Source organism: Drosophila serrata, unplaced genomic scaffold (assembly GCF_035046125.1).
Source record: "Drosophila serrata isolate PLE 108 unplaced genomic scaffold, ASM3504612v1 contig_249, whole genome shotgun sequence".
In the NCBI taxonomy this organism is placed as follows: Eukaryota; Metazoa; Arthropoda; class Insecta; order Diptera; family Drosophilidae; genus Drosophila; species Drosophila serrata.
The window spans coordinates 3,063,620-3,077,763 of NW_028257147.1; the positions used below are offsets into that span (position 1 = coordinate 3,063,620).

The 14,144-nt window shown below is 35.3% G+C and overlaps 1 non-coding gene across 1 annotated transcript; it reads right to left on the bottom strand.

The window, feature by feature from the left end:
• Nucleotides 1-784: 784 nt before the first annotated feature.
• On the bottom strand, nt 785-857 carry TRNAR-UCG (transfer RNA arginine (anticodon UCG)). Its single transcript has one exon. It is a non-coding gene; the product is annotated as a tRNA-Arg (tRNA).
• Nucleotides 858-14,144: the final 13,287 nt, after the last annotated feature.

The following is a 14,144-nucleotide window of genomic DNA, read 5'->3' on the forward strand; positions in this document are numbered from 1 at the left end:
TTATACGAAAATTTTAAGTTTTGCCTTGGATTTTCCCAAGTTTAAATATGAAATGATAATTTTGTTTAATTTAATTAATAGTGTTCTGATTTTTAAGGCTTTTTGATTTTTAAAATCAATTCTTAAGTCGAGTCTATGAAAGCAATATTTTAATTTATAACATGTATAGTAAATGATTCTATTCTATTGATTCATAATTTACTTTTTTGAGTACTATAATCATTATTTTTATAGAAACTAAATTTAACATTAATATAAAAATATATAATATGTAAGGAAACACATTTTCCTAAAGAAAATAGATTATTGTTAGCTTTATAGTGGCAAAATATTAAAATTTGATATATTTTTATATGCCGTTTTTTTCGAAAAATCAATGTTTAAACATAACTCATAACTAAGCCAAAAAGGCATTAAATTTAAATCGGAAAGCTTTCCTATGTTCATTTCCATAAAATTAATAAATCTGCATACTTTATTTAAGAATTTAAAATATTAAAATTTTTTGTCAGATTTTGACAATTTTAACGATGTAAACCCTTATAAAATTTTCAAATTTTGAAAAAAATTAAATTTTTGCCGGACAGGGCTAGATCGATTCAGCTTTTGATGCTGATCAAGAATAAATATGATTTATAGGGTCGGAAATTACTCCTTCATTGTTTTACAAACTTCTGACTAAATATATAATACCCTGTACAATTTTGTTCGAAATATTTAAGAATAAAAAACTACCCAGTATGATAAATAATAAGTAAATACTTAAAAAAAGAAGATATTGCTTCGACCGTGACAGGACTCGAACCTGCAATCTTCGGATCCGAAGTCCGACGCCTTATCCATTAGGCCACACGGTCACTTGAAAACCTCTCTGAATATGTTCATAAACAACAGTTTTGTGACTCAAATCTAATCTAATGGCAGTGAAGGCCATCATAATTGCTGTTTATCGTTTAATAATTAGTGGCTAAATGTTTACAAATATTTTTTGTAATTAAATCACCTTTCAGCAGGTAAGAAATTATTGATTTTTTTCGGTGTTGGCAACCAGTGAAGCGCCAGTGGCGGATTGGACAACTGACTACGTTGTCGCATCCTGCAGGAAGCGTGACGGTCGCCGCCGCTGGCTCTGTAGCCACCGCTTCTCTGCTTCTTCCTCAGCTTCCCATTTCCGGATCCCGTCTCCCATCTGCCGCCTCCACCGCCCATCCCCGGATGAAATGGCAAAACGGAATGCAGAAGGAGGCAGAAGCCTTTACGTCAAGGAAATGACGGAAGCTGCCACGGCAGCACAATCCTCCTTTGCAGCTGCTCCGGACTGCATCTCCGGAACAGGGACGATGGCGCGGACATGGACTTTGCCTGGGCAGGAAATCATCGTCCTACCATGGGACGTAAATTAAATTCCATGCAAAGTTAATTTTTCCCACCAGCGGAAGGAGAGAAGCCAGAAGGATCCTAAGTCCGGACTGTCGAAGTAGTTCCATTTCCTCAAGGAGAAGGAAAAGTGGGGTAAAGGGGATTTATGGATGGGTAAAGTTTATAAATCATTGAAAACTTTGTCATTAGAGCGGTTTCCAGAGCAATGCATATATATTAAATTGAATTATTGAGTCTATTAAAAAATAGATTGATGGCCTTCATTGGTTATAATCTTTAAGTATATTATATCCCATGAAATGCTGTAAAGTTCAATAAACGTTCTATATGCTTATCAAAGAAATTTCTATTAATAAGTTAACCAGCGAGTTTTCTCCTATAAAAACTCTGAGAAGTTGTTGTGCAAGTAATAGTTTAAAGGAGAAGATTGCACCATGCAGTTCTTTCTGATGATCGCTGCAGCTTTGCTGGTAAAATAAAAGAATTTCTTATATGCAATTTAAAAAACCTATAGTATTCCTTAATTACAGATTTCAGTTTATGGTGCTCCCACAACAGATTTAACCACAAATTCCCGTAATGAAGAAGTAACCACAGAATCCACAGAAGATGATGAAGATTTTGGGATACGCAATGTCACCAAAGTCCAATTGCCTGATGAAGATAAAAAGATACTCTGCGATTTTCTAGGCACCTTTAGGATTATTAAAATGGAGCTATTTACACTCATCTTTGCAGCAAACATGGAATTTAAGAAAAATGTGGAGAACAAATTCGAAATAGAATTCAAGGAATATCAGGAAAAACATCCCGAAAATACCAATAAAACCCAACTCGTTAAAGAGTTCTTAGGCGAAAACCCATTTAGGATCTATCTCGAGGACAGTGTTCATAAACAAAAGTTTTATCAGGACATTGGCAAGATTTATAATGGTATTAATGAACATTTTATTAAAGAGTCTCAGAAAATTAAAGGTAATCTCAGTCAGGAAACAGTGGAAAGAGAAAAGGAGTTCTTTGAAAAATTTGAAAAATTTAAAGTGCCATCGAAGAAATACTATAATGATAAAGTTGATTTAATAAATTATATCGAACAGAAATTTCAAAATAGATATCAATGTAAGGAAGAGGAAGAGTGAATATCTATGTATTTTTATTAATACTTATAATACAAGAGAAATTGATCAAATTAAAAAGTAAGAAGGAATTTTAAGCCTTGAAATTATGGTTTATTAAATATATTATTTTATATATGAATAAAGTTATTGCTTTAAATATATAACACAATCTCTCAAGAAAAACTGAAGTTTAAAATACTTTTTGGGGTTTCAGGCAAAGTTGAAAATTTCCTGAACTTCCACTCATTGGAATTCCTATATTGGAATTTCAATATTTCAAAAGTTCCCATGAACGGAATTCACCATTTTAGTTGTAAAATTCCATTAAATTCCCATCAAAATGACCCACTTCCGTGACATGGAATTAGAATGATGTTACATCCTGTCCAGGCTTTGTATGGTCAGCAATTGAGACTCTTGGCAATTCTTGCTGAGCCAGAATCTAAGAATTGGTGAAGAATCGTAGAAGAAATGTGGTATATATATATATATATGGGGTATGTAATTTACCTCCTTCATTACCCGGATTCTCCCCTCTCTTCCGCTTGGACTGGAAAGATTCTCAATCTATGGTGAATGTACCGCTAGACGGTGCGATTCCTGGTCCATAAACAGAGAAATAGAGAGATGAGATCCCAATGAGCGACGGCGGCGCCGTAATTGAGTTCCTCCTGGCTGGAAATGGTCAATTGGCAAATAGCAGCGACAAATAAATGAATCTCTGGCGGATCCGTTGAGTTGAGAAAGCCAGCCAGTCCAGACCCAGACCCAAAGAGATTTGTTCGGCTTCGCCAGATTACGTGAAAGGTGAAAGTTGTTGAGAACCGCAAAACCAGAGGCTAAAAGGCGAGCAATCGTCGAGGAGGAGTAGGCAGGAGGAGGAGCAGGCAGGAGGAGGAGCAGCAGGTGATCGAAGGCACTGTCAGAAAACTGGAAAGTATTTTGAACTTTTTAAAATATATACTTTTTAAGGAATTATTGTTAAAAAATCGTATTAAAATTCTACTTAAAAATAATAGTTTTTACAGACTCTTTGGTGATTTTCCTATTTAATTTATTAATGTAGTTCTAAGACTAAAATTGTAATAGCCTTCAAAACTATAAGAAAAAGTCTTTCAGATCTCGGCAAATATAATTATTCAGTTAATAAAAAGGATCTTGAAATTGGAGTTATTTCAGCAAGTAGAAGTTTTTAACAGTATTCATACATTACAATTTTAAATTAAAAGAAAAACCTTGAAGATCCAGTCAAACAAAGATATCTTGGTAATATCTACTTCATCAATACCCCAATTTTTCTATATTTTTTATAAAACTCTATTAAAAACAAAACCAATATTTTTTCCAGTTCCTTAATGGCTATAGCAGGTCAGGCTGAAATGGTGAGAAAACCGATCCAATCCCCTTACCAAGTCGATCTCAACCGAACCGAACCGGACCCCACCTGTCGGCGACCCAATGTTTGTTGCCTGGTTGCAGATATTTCCGTAATCCGAATGTGGAACAGTGGCACACCACTGGACACCAGAGTCTCTTCTACATTTCTCCAGCAAAACATCTTCTGCATCTTCAGCAGCATCTCCACCATCATCTCCATCATCATGATTATCATTATCATTATCATCTCTTCTTAGCTGTTTTTTTAAAGCCATTTATGGTGTAGAGGAGCGCAGTGCAGAAGTCGCTGAAACTGACAACCAGACATCCACATCCACATCCATATCCACATCCACATTCAACAACCAAGACGACCCACTGGCTGAGTGGATGACCATTTCTCCCCACTCCGATCTTCAGACCAGACTCCGGTACAGGTTACCAATCTTGTGGCTCTTCGAGCTCTGTCTTCTTTGGCGGTGCATTACCGCATTGCAAACCTGAATTCCTCCTCCTCGTCTTTCATTTTTAATACTCTTGACGGTGGTGGTTATGTAAAAATGTTATGAATCGTTTAAAACAAATCCAATTTAAATTTAAGCTTCCTTAAGCAATTCAGTTGGTGGGTGTTTAATTTTAAAAAGATTTTTGTTTATGATAATAGAGTGATCAAATAAACAGATTTTCTAGGTACTACTTGGGTATAATATTAATTTTATATAGATATCTATAATAGAGTGATCAAATAAACAGATTTTCTAGGTACTACTGGGTATAATATTAAATTTTATCTTGATGAGGATTATATTTTTATTTTTATTTATTATTAAATGAGCTAGAAAAGAAACGTTAATGTCGTTGTCTTATTTTAAATTTATTATCCTTGATCTTCTAGATCCCCAAAGGTCTAAATATTATTGTAAGATCTTGCTTTAACTATAAACTATTATTACATTTATTTTCACAATTTTTCTTTGATTATTTTCTACATATTGACTCTTTTTGTAGAGCATCCATTGGTCGTGGTGATCCATTAGCCCCATGTTTTTCCTTGTTTCTTTATATGTTTTTTTTTTGGCATAACAATTCCGGATGCTGCAGCTCTCTCCCCTCTTTTTCCTAATCTCTCCCTGCAATTCTCCGCTGTCTTTCTCCCAATCTCTCCCTGCAATTCTCCGCTCGTCTTTCTCTAAGTCTTCACACAATTCTTCCTCGTCTTTCTCCTAGATTCCTCCCAATTCTCCGCCTCTTTCTCCTAGTCTCACTCCCCACAATTCTACCTTGTCTTTCTCCCAGTCTCCCCACAATTCTCCGCCTCTTTCTCCCAACTCCACTTGCAAGCTGAGCTTTTTCTGGTGCAACATGTGGCAGCAGAAAATAGATTATGAATGTAAGGCAGTGGGTGTCGGAGTCGGAGTCGGGGGTTGGAGTTGGAGGGGGAGGAAATCCAGTACCCACATCGGATTCGGATTCAGTATCAGTATCGTTAGACGGTAGCGTGTCTGTAACACTTTTGCCTTTGCCTCAGCGCCGCCTGGGAGAGCTGTGCCTCGAGGAAGTTATATAATCGAGACAACATCGCGATATGTCGGCAATATGCCTCAATCAATTTAACATTTATGAGCGGGTTGCACATAAAAAAATTAGGCAAATAAACTATATTTTTTAATTATTTATTTGTATAGATTTGTCATAAAACGTTTGTAAATATTTTACAAGCTTAATAAAATAATTAGCTAGACACGTAAGAGATTTTCTTGATTTAATTTTTAACAAGTTTCATATCGTAATATCTGGACTTACTTTAAAAAAATTTTAATAGGCTTTATATCATAATAACTATATTTATTATGACCACAATTTGCTTAAGCCTGGATTATAGATTTTTGTAGTTTAAATACCATAAAGAAATAGCTTCTTATATTAATAAAATAGCATCTTTAAATAATGAAATAATATCTTGTAAATATTATCTTAAATATATTATTAGATTTCAACCCGAACAACATAATTTCAATATTATTTTTCTGCCCAAATTTTATTAACCCTAAGTTCAAACTATTAAATTTTAAAAATCACTAAGTAATAGCGAATTTCTAGGTTTCCAAAACCATAAGTCCCTTGGAATATTGAAAAATTAAGCAATGAAAGTCACAATTAATTTAAAACCAAGAGTAAAATAGATCTTAAAACTTGTTTCAAAATAAATATAAGCTCTGCAAACATTTTAAAAGTAATATTAATCATTATATATTCCTTCTTTTTATATGAAAGTAACTATTTAAATATTTCCCCTATTTAACCCATTTCACTCACATTTTCTCCCAGTGCCTTTGGAGGCCTGACTGCCTGAATGTCTGAAAGTTAATAGCCAAAAAAAAAAGAGGGGGGAAAAAAAACCTGCGAAACTCTCTGGGCTTCGCCTCTGGATTGATTATGTGGGTGGGCAATCGGACTGGGACGATCTCAGTTACGGTGCCCGGGTTAAAAGAGAGAGAGATCCCAGGATAGGACCAGGGCGGGGACATGTAACCGATCCGTCCAAACTGTTGTCTTACTTTAATTTTTCCAACCGAGCTTCCTCATTAAACTTGGGGCAACTTGGGGAGCGAGTTGCGCCGAGATTCTCATTAGGCAACCGATATGAGGATCAAGTGAACACTTAACAGACATCATCGGAAGGGGGGAGAGGGGAGATCGATCAACCTGTTCGATATCTTATGGGAATTTATGGGAGTTTCATTTACGGCTCAGTGATTAGCTCGGTTTTGGTTGGACAAAGTAATTCGGTTTTCGAACTGCATAGATATGTGGGAAAATATCGATTGAATGTAAACTGGAATCATTTCCCATCAAGTTAATATGGTTCTCAGGTCAGTAATTGGAGTGTATAGCTAGAGAATGTGGATTTTATATAGTAATTCTGTAAAGAAGATGAAAATAATGGGATTTCTATACATTTCCAGTATAATTTTAAACTGTATATCTGAAATATTTTACAGAAATTAAAGACGAATAGAGCAGGTTGATGTATAGAGTTCTTTTGGTCCTGTAAAGCAGTACTTTTCCTTGAGGGTTAATCGTTTAATTTTCTGTGATTTTAGACATCAAAATATATAAACCATTAACCCCACAATAAGTAAAAAATATTTCTATATTTCTCTTAGATTTTTCTCTGCTCCAAAAACACAATATCTTTACCATATCTTCAACAAAACATTGAAAGGAATTTTCATTTCAAAATCAATTGCCAGGAAAAGTGTTTTCCCAAGCCATTAAAACCACACACTTCCTCCTGGCAAAAGATCACATATGTATCTATATATCTAAACCAAAAGTGTGACTATCTTAATGTCTGAAAGACCCGCTACAACTGACACTTGATCCAGAAACATAAAAGTATGGCAGTTTTTTCAATTAGAGCCACTCATAAAATGGGAAATTTATGTTTTTTTACTATCGATTTTCATGTGTAGTTTCCTTTTGTACCATAAAGTCGATAAGCCATGTGCAAGGATCACAAATACTACTTCCTCTTGCCTTTCTCTAACAACCTTCGACTTTTCTCAGGCCACTCCATAGACATGGTGGATGTGGATTCAACCTGAGAGGCACCAGAAGCAGCAGCAGCAGCAGGTCTTTGTTCCTCCTCCTCCTCCTCCTCCGTCTCCTTCCTGAAACCTCCCGGGGCTCGGGGCTTCAGAAAATCCTCGGGGCTGCGTAATTAATTACACAGCATTTTCATTTGGAGTGGAGTGGTGTGGCGAGTGGGTTCCTTTTTTTGCTTTTTCTTCTTCTCCGGCATCATTTGCTGCCATTTCCACGCTCTGGAGCGTTCAATCTTCCACGATGGCTTCTCGGTTGCCTATTGTTGTTGTTGGTTGTTTTAGTTCTTGGTTCGAGTCTTAAACGATTTCCAAGAAACGCTCGAAGAGATCGAAGAAGACGCAAACGCATCCCGGGATGAGCGGATGTTGGGCACATACACATAGATACATAGATACATTTTCCAAGCCTAGTTTGCCCCTCGATCATAATGTGCGTGCACCATCAATGGCGGCAGCATTACTATCCTCCATCCAAATTCCTGACTTTATCAGTACAAATGAGGTCAGTTAAATAGCAGCAGTAATAATTAAGAATAAAATAGTGAGCCTGATAGGTTATCAAATGAAAGGAATAATTCTATATAAATATTTTTATAAAAGACCAACAACATATTTGAATTTATATTATATATACATTTCTGCAGTTCTCTTGAAATTTAATTTACAATTCAAATGGTTCTTAAATTTTGTCAGTTCTTAAATTTTGTCATTCTATAAATATATATTTTATTAAATTATTTATTTAATTCCCTGGAACTAACCAGAAGATACAATTTCTCAAAAATGTTTATATTTTTATATTATATTAATTATATATTATATTATTATTAAATTTTTTATTTAATTTCCTGAAACAGACCATAAGTTTACCTAACCATAAGCTTACCTATTTTTACAAATTCTTTAAATTATAATCTCTCATCCTCTACTATAGCAAACATCTCTAATTTCGGTCTATGCCTTAAGGCCTCAGCTGATGATGATGATGATGATGCCCCCTTTCCAGACACTCTATATCTTCGGTGCAGGAGCGATTATTTAATTGATAAAGATTTCCACATTCCAGCAATGCCAGAGGGAAGCCAAACAGTGGCATGGGGGATCTCTGTTTCGGTTTATCCTGTCCTCCCGTCTCGCAGGATCGTATCCCGGTCCTCATATCGAATCTCCATTGCACAATGCACTCCCTCAGACACTCCGGTTCAATATATATACTTGGTATATATTTACCCAAACCATTGACCACGGAACCAGCTGAAATATTCCAGCAGTGCACTGTGAAAAGTACATAATATATTATTTTTTATGTTTTAATATCAATTTCAAAGCTTAGTAACTTGTTCCTCTTTTTATCTTATTAACCCTATTTAAAGAAGTTTCCTTTATATGTATAATGTTGAAATAATAAATTTGTATATAATATTTTCGATTTAAAATCAATGAAAATAATTGTATAATTTATAGATCTTTTTTTTGTTCCATGTATGGATGGAGATGGTACTGCGACATCCATCGGGAAACATGAAACCCGAAACCTTTCACCGTCATTTGTGCTGCGTTCTTGTGGTAAGGTGCCCTCGACACGCACATACATAAAACATAAATACACACACCATACACACACTAAAACATAGATACACCAACACTTTGATAAGAGGGAGAGTGCACAACCTGCCAACACTTGTGGATTTCTTCGATCTCGATCACTTTTTTCATCCCTTAAGTGCACACTTGGGATTGGGATTGCATATCCATTACTAGGGATATCTAAGAAATAGGGGATATTAGGCAGTTAAAGGTTATGTATAAATATTTGTAAAATTTGTTATATATTCCATAAAGATTTTCAAAAGTTGTTATATATTTCATAAAGATTCTTGAAGAGATCAGGTAGTTAAAACCCATAGAACTTGAAGAGAATTTATTGAAAATGTGGAATTATTCTGAATTAAAACCAATAGAAGAGTTATTGGGACATATTGTATCCTGTTATTAATTATCTTTTACCCCTATATAATATATATTATTTATCAGTACCTACAATTATATTTTTAAGGATCTTATAATATAAATATTATACCACTCATTTCTTTATAATTAAACACCTTTTATCTGAAATAAACCACCCAATACCATGTATTTAAACTTTAACCTTTCATTACAAACCATTTCCAGGGCATTATCCTATTCGATCCTTTTGATTTCCTTTACCTACTCACTCTATCGATATGGTCGTTCTGCTTGGCTACGTTTCATTTTGGGCGCTAAATCGTAACGATTCTTGGGCTGCCATAATCCTGACCAGAAAAAAAAGCAAAGGCAAGGCAAATGTCGCCAGAGATCGATATGCGAAGAGTTCGATGGTCTCTCGATTCGATCAGTTTTCCCTTCCTGGGTCCTTTGTTCCCGACACACACACACACACCCTACACTCTCTCTATGTCTTTCTTCCGTGGCCAGACTTTCGGGGCAGGTTTCCCACGGTTTCTTCTTTCCTTTTTTTGGCTGGCTGGGTGCACATTTCATATCCTGCAGACGCACAAGCACGGATTTGTCGGGGCGGCCAACTGTTAGAGGTCCTGTGTTATCCTTAATGCGTGCAGTGGCGGCAAAAATCGTACAATTACCCATTGTTGCCGGGAGAGGGGAAATGTGTAACAATTAGGCCAGGGCTCAAATTCAGGTCGAGTAGGATCATTGCACAGGATCTCTGGGCAATATCCTTTTCAGTTGAAATCAAAAAGGAGCAAGGAACGAGGAACGAGGAACCAGCACAATTCAATTCAGTTTTGTGGCAGAGTGTAACGAAAAGGATCTTTATTTGACTAATCCTGAAAAATTACTTAATGTTATGCGGGTGGTTACCAGGACGATCCTCTATCGAAGAGGCTTCTGTAGGTGGGCAAGGATACACCCGCGGATTTTATCAAAGAACAATTAGAAAGGGAGTTTACTTTGATCGTTTTTAATGTAATTTTAAGATTTATTATGAGTTGATTTAGGAAATTATTGAATTAGTCAGTTCATTACTTTTCATTTACTAACCTTCAATTAATGTATTTATATTTGATTAGAATCGAATGAACATTTTTTAATGAACCCATTAAATTCATTTAAATAATCAAGTAAATTATTATAAATTTATTGGAATTTTCTTGTAGTATTATTTGTTTCCAGGTAAATATAAAATTTGTAATCAGTTCAAAATTTGACAATGAGTTTCCTTTTAAAATTTGTAATCTAATTTTATGATTTATATAGAAAACTATTGAATTAGTAAGTAAATGATTTCATTAAAACTAATTAAGTAAATAGCTTTAGGAGGTCTTTACCTACATAAGTTTCACCCAAATAAAACCCTTCAAAGCACCTTCCTCTGAGCGCAATTAAACCCCAAAAAGGACCCCCCAAAAAACCCCCTTTTGTGTTTAGTAATTGGCAAATTAGCAACAACAAATAAAAAAGAGGGGCAACACAAAAGTAAAAAAAAGAAAACCAAAGAACAAGATATAGCGTATTCCCGTCTGGAAATACTTCCGCATCGGGAGGCGACTTTGTCTATTTGGCCACTGCGACTATACTTATTTATAGATCTGGGACTATACCATGCCATATAGTGCAGGGCATATATCAAATCGCTTTCTGTCTGGCAAATGTGTATATATTTATAAATATATGTATATATGAAACATGTTGTATATCTGTGTTTCGGTGTCTGATTCTAGAGCACAAGTGGATGCCACTTGGTGGCACTGCCTTCTGGACATTGGCATTCTATTTTAATGAATTATCTGCACTTAGGCATCGAACTTACAGAACTTAGTACTGTGACTATATACACAGCCGATCGTTATAGTGTGATTATATTGTGTAAAAAGAGTGGGGGTGGTGGTGGCATACCAGAAGTAAACTTCTGATGACTTGCATTGCAATGACAAAATACAGATGTACAAAAGGCTGATTGGCTCAATTGGACGACTATTTGAACTGTGACCTCTGTCCGTTCGTCTTCCTCTTTCTCTTGGTGGCTTCCTTAACCCCCACACCCCCCTCCTTAACCCCCCATAAAGCCCGATGGGCGACGCACCATGACCAAAGCTACTAATTTGGGCCAGTGATCGTTGCTGCTATTGTTGTTGTTGTTTATGGATGACGACGATCACTTGGAAACCGTCGTCATCATCATTGTCGTGGCAGCTATCGATGGGAAAGACACTAGCTCAAGTGCACTGAGAAAAATAATGTTTTATAGTATTTAGTAATTTATAAAAATCTAGACATTAATATAATAATTATAATATTTCGAAAACCAGTGAAGGAATCGTGAATGTAAGTATTATCATATATCCTTTATCAGCATCAGCCTGGTTAACCTAGCCATGTCCGTCTGTTTGTCCGTCAGTGTGTCCGTTCGATTGCTCATTTCTACGTAAACAAGTCTCTTAGTTTTGAAGTTATCTGAATTAAACTTTGCAGTTAGTCTTCTATATACTCTCACTAGTATATAAGTCGGAAAGGGCCGGATCAGACGACTATAGCACATAGCTGTCATATGAATGATCTGTAAATGTACAGGAAAATGTAAAGTTGTAACTATAATACTGTAAATAAGATATGTACAAGTAAATACAATGAAAGTTTACATTACTTTCGTCTTATTTTTCAATATATATATTTTTAAAATTTGTATTATTATTGCTGTTTATTTTCCAAAGTGCATGTCCACGGAACTGACGATGGGCCATGGAGGGCGTGGGCGGGTCGCCGTCGTCGTCCGTTTATGGGCATTTGACTTGAAATGTCACCGGCAACTGGGGGACTCGGGGGGTAAAGGAGAGGAAAGAAACTGGTTAACCAACTTGAGGGGACAACGCCACTCGAAACGAAGGGGTCAGGAGGGGAACTCCAAAGCGGATGCAGTGCAGCTGAGCGCATCTTCGGAGCAAGCGAGCGAGCAACCTGACGGCGGGGAACCCATCCCATTCCATCCCATTCCAATCCCCCAGTTTCCCATTCCACTGAACTGAAGAGATTTCCAGTCTCAGCGAAGCGGAAACGATCCAACAATTTATAATTAAAGATTGCCAACTGGTTTCCATGGGCCAAAGATTTATGGGATCGAAAACACATATCAACTAGCACCTCGGAACACATTTTCGTGTATTACAATAGAAGGTTGTATTAAACAGGCGCGTGGCGATGATTTTTCCACCGAATGGGGGCGGCTACTATAAGTATTATGCATAATTCTTAAAAATATTTTAACATTATCACGCACTGATAACGATTTTCTAGGTATTTTCTTATCTATCAATAGATGTAGCATTTCCAGACATACTTATGTTTCGTTAGTGGGGTTAATTTGGTCAAGTCAAAATGTTTGTATGATTTGAATTAATTATAAAAGAGAATTTATATATATTTATATATAAAAATATATATATTTCTTTTTAGTTTTTTATTTATAAAACAGCTTTTTGCAGTTATCAGTAGATATGGTTAAATTTAATCATTCCAACCTTTGTTGTTATATTTTTATTTATTTGTCTGACAGGGAATTCGTACTTGGGAATTTTAAGGTATTAACCGGTACAACTAACGTTAGTATCTGGCGTAATATCTTTATATTTTTTGTTTCGATTGTGTATTACCCGAAGATAGAAATAAAAATTTGTCATTTTAATTATTAATTAAAAATAAAACATCAAACAATTGGTCAGGTATGGATAATGATATCAAAAATTCCCCCATTTGGGAACGCCTCTGGCACTCCTATCAGCATGGCGTAGAAACTTTTGTTTAAACTTTATCTTCTATTGATTAACAACTAAGTCGAGCGCCCCACGCGAACTCGACGCCGCCTACACCCAAAAGCGATGGGTTGTTCCATGGTAAAGTTAGTGTATTTTAAAATATTTAAATTATTACCCAAGGGATCTGTTGTTATTGTTTTTGTTGCCAAGGAAGTGGAAAGAAAAGCGGCAAAATGTTTACGCATCTAATGATTTGTTTGTTGTCTGTGCATACACACGCCGTTTGTTTAATAATATAATCGGGATTATTATGGCAATTGTGTGGGAATTTTGAGGAGAATAAAAAGCTGTTCTTAATTGCGATTATTTGGAAATAATTTTTAAATTTTATGACGTAACGCTAGCCCCTGTAACCTTCAACCTGATATACATACATATGTACATATGAATGTACTGCAAGTTCCTGGAACTGTATTAATTTTCTTAAGAAAATGTTAATGTTTATGTTAAAGGCCTGCAATAAAATTTTGACAAAATAGTTTTAAAAAATATGTTCTTAAACAAGCCTGTCCTGCATACTAATTACATTACATTTTATTATTTATTTTAAAAATGCATAATTGGTATTCAGAAAACAATGTAATTTACATACATTTCTTTTAAATATTTTAAACATTACAGATATTAATAATTTAAAATTGAAAATAAAAGGTAGACTTAAATTTCAAAGAACAAAAATTAAGCCCGCAAGCATATTCTGTTATTTCCAATTTAAACAATTTCAAATTAACAATGCAAATAACCTTAACAGAACCCCCACAGTTCCACTGTACTACTACTATAATTAACCCTCTGATTTTATCTTAGTCAGTAAAACGGATCAAAGCTCGACTTCCTCGAATAATTAT